This window comes from Gasterosteus aculeatus, chromosome 4 (assembly GCF_964276395.1).
Source record: "Gasterosteus aculeatus chromosome 4, fGasAcu3.hap1.1, whole genome shotgun sequence".
In the NCBI taxonomy this organism is placed as follows: Eukaryota; Metazoa; Chordata; class Actinopteri; order Perciformes; family Gasterosteidae; genus Gasterosteus; species Gasterosteus aculeatus.
In genome coordinates this window covers 23,388,131-23,404,892 of record NC_135691.1, presented here as the reverse complement: position 1 = coordinate 23,404,892, position 16,762 = coordinate 23,388,131, and the positions used below count along the sequence as shown (strand labels likewise).

Here is a 16,762-nt window from a genome sequence, read left to right as displayed (position 1 = left end):
CCCCCAACCCCCGGCCGGTCTCATGCCAAGGTTTTTGGAAAAGTCGGCCGTTCTGTTTCCCTGTTTCTAAATAAATCTATTAAAATCAAGTTGATGTCTTGAGTTCCATTATCGAGAGTCGCTACAGTATTGTAGCGATCGGAGCGGCAGATTGCGTTAGGCTGCGCTCGTATATGTGTGTATATATATATATATATATATATATATATATATATGCACACATCCTACCTACCGACCATCATAAAATAACGCGTTAAAAGCCCTAAAAAATATTTTTATATACATTGCTCTGATCGAAAACATTTAGGCTAGGACAAAAAACTTCAGGATACGTTGAGTTATAAAGGGATTTAATAAAAAATAGATGTGATAGAGGTTTTCTGAGCTTTCACAATATACAGTAAACTACTGTCTATTCTTCTGCTCAAGAACCAAGAACAACATTAGGTTTTATACATCACAACATTTTTGACGTAGTTGCCTCAGTTCATCGATGTGGAGCTGGCTCTGGGCTGGTTTAATGTCAGTGCAGAGGAGTCTTCTCCACCCCTGGCTGTGATGTCATCGCTCCACCCTTTTGTGTTTCCAACATTCCATTTTTGTAGTTCTAATTCAGTAGCTTCTCTAAAAGGAGGTGTTCTTTTGTACAATTTGTACTGCTTCCTTTTGATTTACCGAGGGGGACCTTTGCCTGAAACTCCCCATATTCCATGTATCACTTCTAAATGTTTATGGTAGCATTCGTGGCTGAATAATGGTCTTGAGTCCTAAACTGATGGTCCATATGTCTTTTTAATGAGCACACTGTAAGAACTAAGAGGAAAAATAAATATGAATACTGATTAACATCTTACACAGAACCTCAGAAAACAGAAAAACCGTAATAACCAGTGGACATTGTACTCATACAATTCAGTATTAATAATTAAAATCTCTATCAGCAGCAGGTGTCAGCAGAGCCACGGCAGGTGTCAGGACCAGGGTCCATTAGGGAACTACGATCTACGGAGACCTGCTAGAGGAGAAAGCACAAAAAAACTCCCGGAAAGAAGCTGAATTAGTCATCTGCATTAATAAAACGTGGATTATTGTAGAAAGAGAGTGTGAGAGAGGAGCTTGGTGTGTCCTAAGAAGTCCCCCGGCAGTCTAAGCCTACAGCAGCTTAACTAAGGGCTGGTCCAGGCCAACCTGAGCCAGCCCTAACTATAAGCAAAATCAAAGAGGAAAGTTTTAAGCTTTCCCTTAAAAGAGCTGACCGAATCTGCCCCCTCGGACTGAAAGTGGAAGCTGGTTCCACAAAAGAGGAGCTTGATAACTGAAGGCTCTGGCTCCCATCCTACTTTTTAAAACCCTAGGAACAACAAGTAACCCAGCATCTATGGAGCGCAGCAGCCTTGTTGTCATGATCCGGATTCCTCCTTGTTTTGTTTTTCTACACACACACACACACACACACACACACACACCCAGCTGATACTCATTAACACACCACCTCATTCCCATTCATGCTTTCACTCGCCCTAAACGCCCACAGCCGCTTTCCATAGCAATCAACTCTCACACTGATTCTCAACTCACCTGTTTCTGCTCACTGCTTAATTTGTTTGACTATTTCTAACCACTGTTTCTCTACTCCCCTGTCAGACTGTTGTTGAACGCTGAGCTGTTGCCTTGTCCATGTGTTACCAATCCAGCGTTGTATTTTTCGAGATCTACTGTAAGTCTTGTCCCGGACTGCGTCTGCTGACGGCAGCCCCCTTAGTTTGAGTTTGGGAAGAATAAAAGACATTTTTCCGCACCTCTGCATCTGGGTCCTCTGTTCTCCACGTAACAGAACAGTCTGACCAAGATGGACCCAGCGGAGGAGGCACCTTTTCGCTCGGCGATCGAGGCCCAGGGAGCGCTTCTTGGAAGACATGATGGGGAGATTTCCGAGGCACGCCGTGCGGTGGAGAGCCTCTCCGCCCAAGTTTCAGACCTGTCATCACGGCTCCAGTTCCAGCTGGAGGCCCCCAGCGTACGCGGAGGTTCTGCTGAACCCCGGATCAACAATCCCCCGTGCTATGCCGGTGAACCTACTGAGTGCCGCTCTTTCATCACGCAGTGTGAGGTCGTCTTTTCCCTGCAGCCAACCACCTATGCACGTGATTCGGCGCGCATCGCTTTCGTTATCTCCCTGTTGAAGGGGAGGGCGCGCGAGTGGGGAACTGCCGTCTGGGGAATGGGTTCGGATCTGACTGAGCGCTTTGAGTTATTTAAGGAGGAGATGATCAAGGTGTTCGACCGATCCGTCCACGGACAGGAGGCTTCTCGAGCCCTCGCCGTGCTTCGACAGGGTAGACGTCCAGTTACAGATTACGCCATTGAGTTTCGTACTTTGGCCATCTCATCTGGCTGGAACGAACCAGCCCTGGTTGCTCACTTCTTGGAGGGTCTTAACTCTGCCCTTAAGGAGGAGATATATGCCCGTGAGATTCCTGATCGGTTCGACCAGTTGGTGGAGCTCGCTATCCGTCTCGAGAAGCGCTTGGAAATGCGCCGCCACGCTCGAGGTTGGAGAGAGGAACAACCGGCCTCCCCGCCCACCTTCTCTGTCCCAGCAAGAGTCGAGCCGGAGGCTGAGCCCATGCAACTTGGTGGTATCCACATCTCGGCTTCCGAGCGACAGCGAAGAATTGCCAATCGTCTTTGCCTTTACTGTGGCTCGAGTACCCACTTGGTTTCCACCTGCGTAGTAAAAGCCAGAGCTCGCCAGTGACCAGGGGATTGCTGGCGAGCGCGACTACCCTCTCCCCCAGATCCAGAGTTAAGTCTCTCACTACATTCCCGGTAACTCTTCGGTGGTCGGGCGGTGCAGCATCCTGTCTGGCCCTCATCGACTCCGGGGCGGAGGCCAGTTTCATCGATGAGCAGTGGGCACGGGAACATGGCATACCACTGGCTGACCTTGAAGACTCCACGCCGGTGTTTGCCCTGGACGGTAGTGTCATATCCAAGGTCCGTCTATCCACCCGGCCGGTGAGTCTCTCCATATCGGGGAACCACCAAGAGACTTTTTTTTTATATTTTTCAATCCCCCTTTTGCCCTGTTGTTCTTGGCCATCCTTGGTTAGCTAAACACAATCCTCAGATTAATTGGACTAATAACTCCATTCTTTCATGGGGCCTGTCGTGTCATGTTGAGTGTCTTGTATCTGCAGTTTCTCCTGTCTCCTCTGTTTCTGTGTTTCAGGAGGAGCCCGGGGATTTGAACGGTGTGCCGGAGGGCTACCTCGATCTGCGGGCGGTCTTCAGCCGTTCTCGGGCCACTTCCCTCCCTCCTCATCGACCGTATGATTGCTCGATTGATCTAATTCCCGGTACCACTCCCCCTCGCGGTCGATTGTACTCTTTATCTGCTCCTGAACGCGAAGCGTTAGAGAAGTACCTCTCGGAATCTATTGCCGCGGGCACCATTGTTCCATCCTCCTCTCCCGCTGGTGCTGGATTTTTTTTTGTGAAGAAGGACGGATCCCTGCGCCCGTGCATTGATTATCGAGGGCTGAATGACATCACGATTAAGAACAGGTATCCTCTGCCTCTCATGTCATCAGCCTTCGAGGTCTTGCAGGGGGCTAAGGTTTTCACCAAATTAGATCTGCGTAATGCGTACCATTTGGTTCGTATAAAGGAGGGAGATGAGTGGAAGACCGCGTTTAACACGCCCCTTGGTCACTTTGAATATCGGGTCCTCCCCTTTGGTCTCGCAAACGCCCCCGCCGTCTTTCAGGCCCTCGTCAATGATGTCTTGAGAGACATGCTTAACATTTTCGTGTTTGTATACCTCGACGACATACTCATTTTCTCACCCTCTCTCCAAGTGCACGTCCATCACGTTCGTCGTGTCCTACAGCGCCTCTTAGAGAATCGCTTATTTGTCAAGGCTGAGAAGTGCACATTTCATTCTCAGTCAGTGACTTTTCTAGGGTCGGTCGTGTCCGCTGACGGGATTGGCATGGATCCTTCTAAAGTTAAGGCGGTCACTGACTGGCCGGCTCCCGATTCCCGTGTCGCGCTCCAGCGCTTCTTAGGATTCGCCAATTTCTATAGACGGTTTATTCGCAACTTTAGTCAGGTGGCCGCACCACTCACTGCGCTCACCTCAGTCAAGTCTCGCTTCTATTGGACCGAGGCGACCCAAGCCGCGTTTGATCGCCTAAAAACCTTGTTCACCACCGCTCCTATTCTCATCAACCCCAACACTGAGAGACAGTTCATTGTCGAGGTCGACGCGTCGGATGTTGGGGTGGGGGCGGTCCTTTCACAGCGCTCTCCTCTCGATGATAAGGTTCACCCCTGCGCGTTCTTTTCCCATCGTCTATCCCCTACAGAACGGAATTATGACGTGGGTAATCGAGAATTATTAGCGATCCGACTTGCATTAGGAGAGTGGCGTCATTGGTTGGAGGGGGCGTCTCATCCGTTCATAGTCTGGACGGATCACAGAAACCTCGAATACATTAGATCTGCTAAGAGACTTAACGCTCGTCAGGCTCGTTGGGCACTTTTTTTCTGTCGATTCAACTTCACCATTTCCTACAGACCCGGATCGAAGAACATTAAACCTGACGCTCTCTCTCGTCTTTTTGGGTCTTCTGAGAACGCCTCGACCAAGGAGAACATCCTTCCTGAGGAGTGTGTGGTGGGAGCTGCGGTCTGGGGAATCGAACGGGTCGTCAAGCAGGCCCTTAGCCGGACCGTCACGCCCCCTCGGTGCCCTGACCGGTCACTGTTTGTTCCCCAGTCCGTTCGCGCGGCCGTCCTCCGGTGGGGTCATTCGTCCAAATTGGCTGTCCACCCTGGAGTCAGGGGAACTCTTGCCGTCATTCGGCAGAGATTTTGGTGACCCACCATCGAACAGGATGTCCGTCGTTTTGTATCCTCTTGTCCTGTCTGCGCCCAGACCAAGTCTGGTAACTCTCCCCCTGCCGGTTTGCTCCGCCCTCTCCCGACTCCATCGCGTCCTTGGTCGCACATAGCCTTAGATTTCGTTACGGGTCTCCCTCCATCCATGGGTAACACTGTCATCCTTACCGTGGTCGATAGATAGTCTGTCATCGGGATTTCACCCCCAAACTAACGGGCAAGCCGAACGAGCTAATCAGACACTGGGTCGCATGCTCCGCAGTCTTGCGTTCCAAGATCCTTCGTCCTGGTGCGAACAATTACCATGGGCGGAGTACGCACACAACTCCCTGCCATCGTCTGCAACAGGACTATCCCCCTTTAACTGCTGCCTTGGGTATCAACCTCCGCTTTTTCCCTCCCAAGAGGTCGACGCTTCTGTTCCGTCTGTAGAGGCTTTTATTCGGAGATGCCGTCGCACATGGAAGAGAGTGAGAACTGCCCTCTGTCGTACCAAATCACTCACTCGCTTATCTGCTAACCGTCGGCGCGTAAGGGCTCCGAGATACGTTTGCGGGCAACGCGTCTGGCTGTCGACCCTAAATTTACCATTGCAGTCTAGCTCCCGTAAACTTTCATCCCGGTTCATCGGACCGTTTCCCATTATTAAGGTTCTTAGCCCTGCGGCTGTCAAACTCAGGCTTCCCCCAAAGCTCCGTCGCATCCACCCGGTCTTTCACGTGTCGTGTATTAAACCCGTTGTTCGGATGCCCACCCGTCCTGTTCCCCCACCACCCGCCCTGGCCGGTGGGTCCTCTATTCATACTGTCCGCAGACTCCTTGATGTTCGCCCTCGGGGTCGTGGTTTCCAGTATTTGGTCGATTGGGAGGGATACGGTCCTGAGGAGAGATGCTGGATTCCGTCCCGGGACGTCCTGGACCGCTCGCTCATCGAGGACTTCCACCGCACCCGCCAGGCTCCGCCTTCGGGAGCGCCAAGGGGCGCTCGTTGAGGGGGGGGTACTGTCATGATCCGGATTCCTCCTTGTTTTGTTTTTCTACACACACACGCACACCCAGCTGATACTCATTAACACACCACCTCATTCCCATTCATGCTTTCACTCGCCCTAAACGCCCACAGCCGCTTTCCATAGCAATCAACTCTCACACTGATTCTCAACTCACCTGTTTCTGCTCACTGCTTAATTTGTTTGACTATTTCTAACCACTGTTTCTCTACTCCCCTGTCAGACTGTTGAACGCTGAGCTGTTGCCTTGTCCATGTGTTACCAATCCAGCGTTGTCTTGTCCCGGACTGCGTCTGCTGACGGCAGCCCCCTTAGTTCGAGTTTGGGAAGAATAAAAGACATTTTTCCGCACCTCTGCATCTGGGTCCTCTGTTCTCCACGTAACACTTGTAGCGCAATACGGTGTTACAAGCTCTTTAAGATAAGACGGTGCCTCACCAGCGAGTGCCTTGAAGGTGAGGAGAAGTACCTTAAATTCTATTCTTGATTTAACAGGGAGCCAGTGCACAGAAGCTAATACAGGAGTAATATGATCTCTTTTCTTAGTTCTTGTTAATACACGTGCTGCAGCATTCTGAATCGGCTGAGAGGCTTAAGATAAACCTGCAGCAACCTGATAAAAGAATCACAGTAATTCAGTCTAGAAGTAACAAACGCATGAACTAATTTTTCTGCATCACTTTGAGAAAGGAAGTTCCTCATTTTTTATATATTACATAGATGAAAAAAGGCACTCCAAGATTCTTGACGGTGCTGCTTGGTACCAGAGCAATTCCATCCATAAAAACTATCACGTGACAGCCGGCTTCGAAGGCGCTCTGGGCCTATCAAGATAACGTTTTTTTCTGAGTTTAGCATCAGGAAGTTGCCGGTCATCCAAGTTTTGATGTCTCCAAGACATTCTTGAAGTCTAACTAACTGGTCCGTCTCTTCTGGTTTGATCGACAGATACAGTTTAGTATGCATTGTTATGCAGAAGTATCGTCTGCATAACAATGTAAGTTTATGTGGTGTTTCCCGATAAGATCGCGCAAAGGAAGCCTATAGAGGGTAAATAAAATCGGTCCAAGTACAGAACCTTGTGGGACTCCGTGACCAACATTGGTGGTCTTCGAGGATTCACGGTTTAGAAACAGGGATCGATCCGATAAATAGGATTTAAACCAGCTGAGTGCAGTTCCTTTGATACCAATCAAATCCCACATGGAAAGAACCTATGTGGATATATGCACATATAGGAAACCTATATGCAGTATATATGTACATGTATATATGTACATATATACGCATATGCCACATATAGGCGACCTATATGTGGCATATATGCGAATCTATGAAACCTATATGCAGTTTATATGCTGCATATATGCACATATGTGCTGCATATATGCCGCATAAAGACTAAATTGTGGTGCCTATATGTGCATATACAGACCATATAGGTCTCCTGTATTGCTTATATCCACATATAAGCCCTATGTACATACAAGATATGTCTTATACAGCTCATGGCAGGATCTGGTCATTATGTAGCTCATATCTCACTGTCATACATGATGCCTAGCTCATATTATTATCAAAGCATTAATTAAGAACTAAGTAAAATAAAAATTCTGAAAGAACTTGTGTAAATGAAAACACGTGAAATTAGTATCACGTGTATATGTGATGTTATGACTATGGCAATTAAGTGAGGAGATGGAAAGCTCTGATGGCTACACATTTTCAAATCTTTCTTGTATGAAGATAGTGGTAATGTATAACAAAATGGCTCGTGTTTTTATTTTATTTTGTCAATCAAGCCTTTTTTTTGCAATGTCAAGTCACTTATTCACATTACAGCTCATACACATCCACACATTCACATTAATGCAGTTTCTAAATGAATATGGCTGAAAGGTCATTAGTCTAAATGTAGCAAAAAAAAAAGTAATCATCATCATCATCCCATATCTATCTGAGCATTTCACTGTGGTTAATTAATATGAACACAATGTCAACATTTCCGTACACGGTTTTAACGAACAGACACTTTTCTTTCCAAAAAGAAGAGCATGCGAGAAGAGAGGAGATGAGAAAAGAGAGAGAAAGAGAGAGGGAGGCATAGAGAGAGCGGGAGACAGGAGGGAGGGATACAGTTAGAGGGAGGTAGGGACACACAGACAGATAAGGAGACGGAAGCATTCCCGCTACGCCACATATGTTTACATGATACCTGTAGCTGGTACCTTTGTAGCTAGCTTCTAGCATGTTACTTTCGTTTACTTTTTCGCTTAGTTCTTTCTGGAACGGGTGCTTCGTCGTTGACGAGGTACCTTTTGTAACGTACTGGATCCATTCTTTTTCTTTATTTGTTGCTTATTTACCACAGACCGTAAAGCATAATGGCAAGCATGTATCCACTCTGCTCCGATCGGCCGCTACAGCGTCGCGTGCGAATGACGTCATCAACCGCGCTGGGCCGCTTGTTGATTACGTCATTCCCATGCAGGCGCGATCGCGCCGAAAGATAACGGCTGGGACTAAGTATAAAGTATTAAAAATGGAGACATCAGCGTTCCGCTATGTCCTACTTGAATGGACTGAGGGTGATGATAGTGGGGCGCAGAGTATTTTGGCGATGGACTGTGTCCGGAACTTTTCAGTTCAAGATTTTTTTTGCCTCGACTGAACAAAACAAGAAGCTGGTGGAATGGCGAAAAAGCCGCCAACCCTGGTCGGTTCACCGAGCCAAAAGTATTGACGTGGCAAGTAAGTTATGTTACATTTCTATTATGTATATCACATTAAATTTTGCTTGCACTTAAAGAAGTGGAAAATGGATCTTGTTACCTGACTAGCTTAGTATGCTGGCTGTTAGCTACCTAATTTGCTAATGCTACCTAAGTCTCTTAATTGGGACTAATGCTACGTTTGGTAACGTTAAACATGATTAGACAAACGTTTGCAGTAAACATTTCAATTTTATTGCACCAGAATTTGAAAAACCTCCAAATTAAACTGCGTGAGATCGAGGTGGAGAAAGAGGGCACACAAACAAAACGTCCTCACATCCCAAACTCAAAGTACATTGAGCAGCAGGGGAAGACTGAGAAGGCTTCAAAAAAAAGGTAACTGACTGCACCAATTGGTGCTTTAGTTCAAGTTATCTCCCCTCTCTTGTTTCTTAATGTGTAGGCATGTTTGTAGGTTTGTAATTGTGTCATCTATGATGATTTAATGTGCTTTGACAAGATATATGTGAAAGCTGGTGTAACGCAAGTCAATAAGAGTTGGGCTAAAAGTCAGTGTCTGTGACTGTGTCTTTCTGTCGGTTGACAATAAAAAGAGAGGGTCTTCCAAATACAAGCGCCAGGAGGGTGAGAAGCAGGAGGAGGGTCATGACAGACTTTCAAAGAACAAGGTACACTACCAGTCGTCCTGTGTCTGCTGTTACATTACAATACATTCATGGTTCCTCTGTTTCTCCCTCTCCCTCCAAAGGTTGCCGTGAAAAAGAAAAATCTTTCTAAATACGAGGAGGAGGGAGAAGTGGATGATGAGGCGCGTCATGACACAAAGAACAAGGTACACTACCAGTCTGCATCCAGTGTGTGTTATTACATTGCAATACAGTAAAGATAAGTAAGACTTTTATAATAAAGTGCATTACCAGTAGCTGTTACAAGGTATGACACCAGCACAGTAGTCAACTTTGTCCTCTCTCTTTCTCTCTCCCTCCCAACGGGCCAGAGAAGAGGAGGAGCATATTGGGGATGAAGACGACAAAGTACCAGCCTCAAAGAAAAAGGTAGCCTAAATGATGACATCCGGTGTGTGGTGTATGTTTGCTAGACAACCAGTTACATATAGCCAAGTGGGGGGATTTCTGCCGTAGACTTCTTGCCACCTTCCTCTTACATTTCTTATGACATCCTCCCAGAAAATCCAAATGCAACCATTTACAAAAAAAGTTATATAACAATTAGCTGTTGTTCTTCTCTGTATTTCTCTTTCTCATAGAGCGCTGCTGAATTTAGAAAGCAACTGGACGAACAGATGTGGGAGAGAAAAAAAATTGAACAAATGCAAAGAAATTTGCAGGAGTTGCGAAATGAAGTTCCGTCTCTCAAAAGTGAAAATGCACATCTGAAAGATGTTCTGGAATGGGAAGCAACCTGAATGGTACAAAAACATGTTGCTAATCTCTTCTGTCCTTAAAAAAACAAAAAAAAAGTCAGTCATATTCTGTGGAATGAATCATGTTTGTGTGCGGGCATACCATCGCTTTTTTACACCTCAAGAAAACATGATGTGTGTGTGTATATATATAAAAAAAACTCTTGCTTACTCCACCTTCATTTTACCTGCCTTTCATAATAATTTTGAAATTTTACTTTAAGGTGGGAAGCCAACCAGAGGGGACGGGGAGCAGCTGGTTGCCCTGGACAAAATAAAAAAGGCAGCCATTATTGCTGAGTAAATGCATAATGTGTTGAGAAGGGAAAACAAAACTTTTAAGACCTTACAAGTTCACCACTTTAACCATAGCCTACTTGTATCAATGTTTATTAGGCATCAATGGAGACTGCATAAGGTAGGGCACCCATTATTGTTACTGTATCTGCTTAGCACCTATAATACGAATTCATTGCTTCCTCACTTCTTGATCCCACCTTTCCTTTTCTAAAACCACATTTCTGGGGTATTGCGCTCAATGTGCTGTAAGGTGTGTAGTCTTCTATTTTGTAGAACATATAGTGTTGCAAATAACCTCATGGCATATTGTTGTTGTCTGAAGTGTTCATAAATAATAATATTCACCCCTCCTTCACCCTTAATCCCCTCTGTCCTGCCTTATTTTGTCTATGCTGGTAATTGATTTGCTTGATTTTAAAGCATACCTTCTTCGAGCATGTGTGTGTGCCATTCGCTCATTATTGTTCCAATATTATTATATTATCTAATTATTTTTGTCTTCTCTAGATGCTACATTGAAGAAGTGGCCGGCAGCCAGCCGAGGGCAGATAGGCACAGCTATAAATTCCAAGCTCGCAGTGATGCGAAGATCCATGAAATTATTTTTTTTCCTTTCCATTTTTTGTCATTTTTGTTTTTGTACATTTTGATAGTCCTTAAATAAATAATGTAAATTTCTACATTTTGGGCTTTTATTTGTTTCCTAGTAGCTATGATTTTAATAATTGTACTAATATACAGGTGAACATATGTGCATACATGCGCACATATATGTACCTATATAGGTACATTTATACATGTATATATATATATGTATGTATATATATATGTATATATATATGTATATATATATATATATGTATATATATATATATATGTATATATATATATATATATATAATATAACATATCATATAGGAAAACGGCCATTTCATATATCTAATACCTATATCAAAACATATATGTTTATATAGGTTCTTTCCATGTGGGATGTTCTAGTCTCTGCAACAGGATACAATGATCTATAGTGTCAAATACGGCACTGAGGTCCAGCAAAACAAGAAAAGAGATGAGTCCTTGGTCCGATGCAAGTAGAAGATCATTCGTAATTTTCACCAGTGCCGTTTCTGTGCGATGATGCACTCGAAATCCTGACTGGAAATCCTCGACCAAAACATTGTTTTGTAGAAAGTCACACATTGATTTGCGATGGATTTCTCAAGGATCTTAGCGAGGACGGAAAGATTAGAGATAGGTCTGTAGCAAGAGTAGGTGTCTTAAGAAGAGGTTTAATTACAGCCACCTTGAAGGACTGTGGTACATGTCCTGTCAACAAAGACAGATTCATAATATCAAGTAAAGACGTGCTAACAAAAAGAAAAACTTCCTTAAGCAGCTTAGTTAGAATCAGATCCAAGAGACAAGTAGAAGATTTAGACTTCGAAATTATAGAAGTCAATTGATAGAGGTTGATTGAAGAGAGGGCATCCAAGCAGGCATCAGGGCCTACTGCTGCATCCAAGGTTCCTACATCTGAGGACAGATCAGCACTGGTTGAAGGCAGGAGACCATCAATTTTCTCTTTGATAGTCAGAATCTTGAAATTCATGAAGTCTACTACTACTGAGGTCCAAAGGAATACACGGTTCGACAGAGCTGTGACTTTGTCAGTCTGGATACAGTGCTGAAGAGAAACCTGGAGTAGTTTTTATTTTTCTCTATTAATGATGAGTAATAAGATGCTCTTGCGTTACGGAGAGCCTTCTCATATGTTTTAAGGCTGTCTTGCCAAACTAGCCTAGATCCTGTGGTGATTTGGTGGAACGCCATAATCGTTCGAGTTTCCACACAGTTTGCTTTAGGGTTCGGGTTTGAGGGTTATACCTACAGTAGGAGCAAACTTTCTTCTTGTTGCTATTCTTCTTTCCAGAGGAACAATAGCGTCCAGCGCCACTATCAAAAAGATCAAGTAGATCAAGTTTGGGAGAGGGCCAGAGAAAATTAAGATGTTCGACATTGTTTCAGCGTATGTAGACACCGATTCCACTCTAATGACCTCCGAGCGACGAAATCGGGAATCATTACCGCCGACGTCAATTACAATTTTACTGTATTTACATTTATCCTTAGCCAGCAGTTTACGATTAGACTGAATTTCGCCCGCTCTGGCCCCGGGTATACATGTAACTATGGTCCCTGGTTTCGCTAACTTGGTTAGACGTTCAGTTTTGAACCAATTTGCAAAGTCTTTTCAACATCGGCCATAAACGTCTTTTAAACGTTGTTTCAACGAATAAATTGCTCGCTGGAAACTTACAAGTTACATACTTGGTCACTTGTTAACAGCCCTTAACAAGGACAAATACTGTCACGGGGAACTCTAGGGGAGGACTCGGACGCAGAGTTAAGGTTCAGTAGAAGTTTTTATTGTCCAACAAAAAACGCAGGGACGACCCTGGAAACGTAAAACTTCTCCAAAGAGAGAGGAATGGAAAATGCTCCAGCAAAACTGAGCGAGCGGATTAGGAAACGAAAGAAAAAGCCAAACTCTCGCTTAGCGAGGAAATAACAAAAAAGTCTATTGTCTAGACTATTGAAGGCACTAAACAAACGTGAGGAGCTGTGGAACTATAAAAGGCTCACGACCATCTATGGAGATCTCAAGGTGGCGGAGCAAGAGCATAAACTGTGACCTGGGCTTAAATCCTCTCTGGGGCGGGTGTGCATGGCAAAAGGACATAACACACTGGCACAGGATAAGGGGAGACGCAGACTATTTACACATGAGGGAAGTGTGGGAACAGGTGGACACGATTAGGAATCAGGGAAGACAATAAGACTGGTGACACACGAGGAGGGGCCAGGAACCTGAAACGAGAGGAGGGTTAAATATCAAAATAAAACAGGAAGTCACAAAACAACCATTGAGACGGGACAGAAGCCCAACTTGACCTACAGGTGTGACAAAACACATTTTATTAATTTTTATTTATTATAAATATAACACAACACTATACATATCAAAACACTTTTCCTAATTAAAAACAAAACAACAAAAAATATATATTTCAGGGAAATAAACTATGGAATTAAAAGTGCAGAAACTACATGGACTAGTTTAGAATTCTGTGTTTCTAGCCCATTTTTTCTGAATCATTGGAATTTCATTTTCAGATTCTGTAACAAGATCTGATTGAGTCATTTGAATTGGGATAGTATACCTATCCCATCTCCCAGCTGCATCTCCCTCACTTGATGATTCTTTGTGTAAAGGGAGTCAGAATGCGCAGAACACCCCTCAATTGCAGATTCCTCTGGTCAACGTGTTTTATATTAGAAATGATTCTAATATTGAGAGTAGTAAGCCAGGTGTAAGGCAGGACCACTCCAGGCACAACCTCCATCAGATGCAACCTCCATCCACAAAAACCTGTCAGGAGGGAAAGCGCAAAGACTTCAGGGAAAAGGCAAAGTTGGTAATTTGGGTTTATGATGACAGTAATAATAAAGTGACTAATAATAATGATAACAGCAGCGGGTGTGTTAGAACCCTCATTTATAGAAGTCTCAGAACCCTTGTGTGTAGAAGATCCTTCGGGTCATCAGTTGTGATCAAAGTAGCTACAGCATCGATTTTGGCTTTAAGCGCCACTCCATCTTGAAGTCTTAATATTATTTACTTCTAACATTATAGACAAGTAACGCTGGAGAGACATTCACCAGGGGACTGTACCTTTAAGGGAAAGTGTTTTGGTTAACGTGCGTGTCCGCAGTAGTTCTCACGTGTTGTTTTGTATTGTTGAAGTGGAGAGTAAAGCTGACTCAACGCATCTCCGTCTCCTGTCTCGTCACTTTTCACCCTCCACATTTTGGTGACCCCGACGCTTGAACACGGCTGATCATGTCGAACAACGACGGTGGTGAGAATGCTGCTGCTGCGGTGCCGGCCGTTGTTAGCGGTGCGGCTAATGTCGGCGCTATCTACGCAGCCACAATCAAGCTACCGGACTTTTGGCAGTGCAACCCGCGGCCGTGGTTTCAACACATCGAGGCTCAGTTCCAGCTGAGAGGAATTACGCAGGATGTTACTAAGTATTTCCACGTTGTTTCGGCCTTGGATGCCTCGACGACAGCCAGGGCTATGGCGCTGTTGGAGGCTCCTCCAGCTAACGGAAAGTACGATGCACTCAAAACATTTCTGTTAAAACTCTTTGAACTGTCTGAGCTGGAGAAAGCGGACCGTCTGCTGTCCCTGAATGGACTTTGTGACGGCAAGCCGTCCGAGTTTATGGAGAGGATGCAGGCTGTGCTGGGCGCGGCGGATCCCTCGTTCCTCTTCGCCCACATCTTCCTGCGGCAGCTTCCAGCGCCCGTGCGCACCGCGCTGGCCTGCTCCGCCCTCACTTCCTCCATGGACTATCGGGCGCTGGCGTTGGAGGCAGACAGGATTTTCCTCGCCAACCGGCAGCAGTTTGTCCACGCGCTGCTACCCCCCCAGCACACGTCTGCTTCGCTTCCACCCCGGACGGCCCGGACACTGCAGCGGCTGTAACGGCCGCCAACAGCGGGAGGACGGGTGGTGTTATTACCATTCCAGGTTTGGGGCCAAGGCCAAGCAGTGTCGCCAGCCTTGCAGTTTTGGGGCCCAGGGAAAAGCCAGGGCCGGCGCTCATTAGCAGCTATGGGCGCTGGCCTTGACTGCAAGCTGTTATTCGTCGCTGACACCTTGTCCGGCCAGCGGCTGCTGGTCGATTCGGGGGCCCAGCGCAGCATCCTGCCGGGGAAGTCTGTGGACACCATGGCTGGCGGACATGGCCCCCCGATGGACGCTGCTAATGGCACGCCCATTCGTACCTACGGCACGAGGTATGTGGAGGTGTGTTTCGGCGGGCGGCGTTTCGGCTGGGACTTCGTCATGGCCGCCGTGTCTACGCCGCTCCTGGGCGCGGATTTCCTGTGTGCTTACAGACTGTTGGTGGATGTTACAAACTGCCGCCTGATAAACGCCCTTTCTTTTGCTTCATACCCCTGCACGCTGGGGGGGGGCGCTTTGTCTGTCGAACACGTTTGCCACAGGTATGTATCTGTATACCTGTATCACCGCCTGCTGGCTGAATTCCCGGATATCACCATGCCCACGTTTTCATCAGCGGTGGCTAAGCATGGCGTGGAGCACTACATCACCACGATTGGCCCCCCAGTCTATGCACGGGCCCGGCGCCTCGACTCGGCCAAGCTCGCGATTGCCAAGGAGGAATTTGCCACCATAGAGTACCTCGGCATCGTGCGCCGCTCCAACAGCCCTTTGGCGTCCCTGTGGTGATTTCCGTCGCCTGAACAACGCCACCACCCCCGGCCGTTACCCAGTGCCGCACATACAAGATTTCTCCACCCACCTAGCTGGTGCCACAATCTTTTCGAAGGTGGACCTGGTGCACGGTTACCACCAGGTGCCCGTCCGCCCGCAGGATCTTCCCAAGACGGCAGTCATCACGCCCTTTGGCCTTTTCGAATTCCTGCGGATGCCTTTCGGCCTCAAGGATGCGGCGCAGACGTTTCAGCGCCTCATGGACTCCGGGACATGCCGTTCTTGTTTGTGTACTTGGACGACATTCTTGTGGCCAGCGCGTCCGCAGACGACCACCTGACGCATCTCCGGCAGCTGTTCGGCCGGCTAAGTGAGCATGGTCTCATCATCAAAGTGCGAGTTTGGCCAGTCGTCCATCACTTTTCTCGGCCACCACGTCACCCCGCAGGGAGCCGTACCCCTCCCGGCCAAGGTGGAGGCCGTCGCCGGTTTCCCACGCCCGCGCACTATGAAGTCCCTGCAGGAGTTCCTGGGCATGGTGAATTTCTACAACCGTTTCCTTCCCCATGCGGCTCAACTCATGCGACCCTTGTATGATGCCTTGCGGGGTCGGAGGCCGGCGGACGTGTTGGATTGGTCCGCAAGGACGGCTGCTGCTTTTGACGCTGCCAAAACCGCGCTGGCCAACGCTGCTCTGCTGGCACATCCGTCTCCTACCGCCCCAGTTGCTCTTACTACAGACGCCTCGGATTACGCAGTGGGGGCTGTGTGTAGTGGGTAGGCGGAGCCTGGCAGCCGCTGGCCTTTTTCAGCAGGAAACACCGTGACAACGATAGGAAATACAGGGCCTTCGACAGGGAGCTCCTGGGTCTTTTCCTCGCCACCCGTCATTTCCGTTTCCTGTTGGAAGGCCGGCGGTTCACGGCTTTCGTTGACCACAAGCCGTTGACGTTCGCCATGGCCAAGTCTTCGGAGCCATGGTCTGGTTGACAGCAGTGCCAGCTCTCTGCTATCTCAGAGTACACCACTGACTTTCAGCACGTGGCCGGCAAAGACGCGGACTCTGAGGTGCAGGCCTACA

At 47.0% G+C, this 16,762-nt stretch overlaps 1 long non-coding RNA gene across 1 annotated transcript; it reads left to right on the top strand.

The window, feature by feature from the left end:
* The first annotated feature begins 9,394 nt into the window (after positions 1 to 9,394).
* LOC120816925 (uncharacterized) lies at positions 9,395 to 11,055 on the top strand. The gene is made up of 4 exons (XR_013467325.1): positions 9,395 to 9,482; positions 9,648 to 9,705; positions 9,918 to 10,079; positions 10,298 to 11,055. It is a non-coding gene; the product is annotated as an uncharacterized LOC120816925 (long non-coding RNA).
* Positions 11,056 to 16,762: the final 5,707 nt, after the last annotated feature.